This window comes from Pseudophryne corroboree, chromosome 1, assembly GCF_028390025.1.
Source record: "Pseudophryne corroboree isolate aPseCor3 chromosome 1, aPseCor3.hap2, whole genome shotgun sequence".
In the NCBI taxonomy this organism is placed as follows: domain Eukaryota; kingdom Metazoa; phylum Chordata; class Amphibia; order Anura; family Myobatrachidae; genus Pseudophryne; species Pseudophryne corroboree.
Genome location: NC_086444.1, coordinates 737,358,261 through 737,360,078, shown reverse-complemented (window position 1 = coordinate 737,360,078; position 1,818 = coordinate 737,358,261). Strand labels below are relative to the sequence as shown.

Below are 1,818 nucleotides of genomic sequence, written 5' to 3'. Positions count from 1 at the left end.
TTTGTAGGTTAGACTACAATCGAAAAGGGAAAGACAAAAAAGACTGTTTTGGTAGCACTCCTTATTGATGACAAAGATGAGTATATAAGAAAAATGAAATATCAGGTAGATGCTGTGTTTCTAAAACTTAACCTTTATTATTCCCTAGGGTAAAATAATCATAAAGTCATAAAACTTGATTGCCTTTTGAACAAATAAGGTTCATGATTACAGTGTGAATATTTGGCTGAAATATTAATAAATTAGAGATACCTATACAGTTTTGGTACTACCAGGAATCATAAACAATCACTGTATAATTGGGAAATATTTGGTGAGCCGTGAGATGTTTGAAGAGAGTTTAAAGAGAAAAGGGCCAAGGAGAGAACCTTGGACTGTTTAAGATTTCCTCCTATAAAATTGCCCACAGTACCTAAAATTCCCAGGTGGTCTCCCATCCAAGTACTGACCAGGCCTTACCTGCTTAGCTTTCGAGATTGGACAAGATCGGGTGTATTCAGGATAGTATGGCCGTGGGCAAGTATTCATGGAGCATTGGAGAGTGGAAGGAAAATAGACACTTCTGCTTTCTGTACTCACAACTCGGTCAGTTTTTGCACAAAACGAACCAAGGCTTTCCAAATGAGAGGAAACTATGAAGGAGATGTTCAGGGAGAGGAGTAGAGTCTGGTCGGCTTTCCAAATGAGAGGAAACTATGAAGGAGATGTTTAGGGAGAGGAGTAGAGTCTGGTCATTTAATGACAAGGGGTGAAGAAAATACTAAAATACACTTCTGCTTTCTGTTTTAATGGTAGTTGTATGAAGTTTATGCTGAGGGTTACTCAGATGTCCAGTGTTCTTGCATATGATTGGATGCAACGCCTCCGGACACAGCAGCGCATCAGAGTAGGGTGCAGGAGGCGTTCATTTACACAATACACCTCAGGCAGCATTAGCACATTTACACACAGCAGCTGCCTTCAATGACATAGCTGCTGAATGAACTGCATCCACCTTTGAATCAGCCCCATTCTAGCCTACACTGGGCTCATACACTGATATTAACCCCTTCACTGCTAGTAGTGGGCTATACAAAGCAGTAGGTTACATTAAATACAGTTAAACCAACAATTATAATACAAATTAAAAAAATATAAATAAGGAATAACATAAAAATATAATAAACATTGTGAAAATAGCTACATAAAAATTATTTTTGAGACTCAATACCGATTTCTACTTGTGCTGTTTGGAAATTGTTGTTGTAAACTGAAATCCTAGGTTTAGCTCCAGACTGTTTTATTACAGATGACCTGACTCCAGCACTTAGAAAACGCTTAGCCATAAATAATTGAGGACATTGTACATGTTTGAGAAAATGATTTAATATTGACTAAGCTGATTTTACACTGCAGCCACACACTGAACACTGTTTCCTGTCTTGTTAACAAAACAGTTACAGTAGTTGTAGTAATAAGCACACAAATATTAAAACATGGAAGAACTTGACAACACAACTTGGAAGAGCAATGTATCCATACTTGCCTACTCTCACAGACTCTCAAGCAGACTCAAGTTTTAGTGGAATCCCACAATCTCCATTGAGAGCAATTTGTCCTAGATCATCCTGGCCACCTCCTAGTGAAATGGGCGGGATGGAGGCAGTGGCGGATTTCACTAGGCATGCGAGGCGCGTGCCTAGGGGCAGCACTTGCTGGGGGCTGGTACACCAGGCTGATGAGGCCAGGTTATTATTTTTTGTTTGTCATTACAAATTCTTTTTGTATATATTATTTTGCAACTGATGGGAGTAGGACAATGGGGCAGCAAATTGTGGT

General features: G+C 39.2%; 1 pseudogene; it reads right to left on the bottom strand.

The window, feature by feature from the left end:
• Positions 1-400: 400 nt before the first annotated feature.
• LOC134935660 (5S ribosomal RNA) lies at positions 401-518 on the bottom strand (annotated as a pseudogene).
• Between the last annotated feature and the right edge of the window lie 1,300 nt (positions 519-1,818).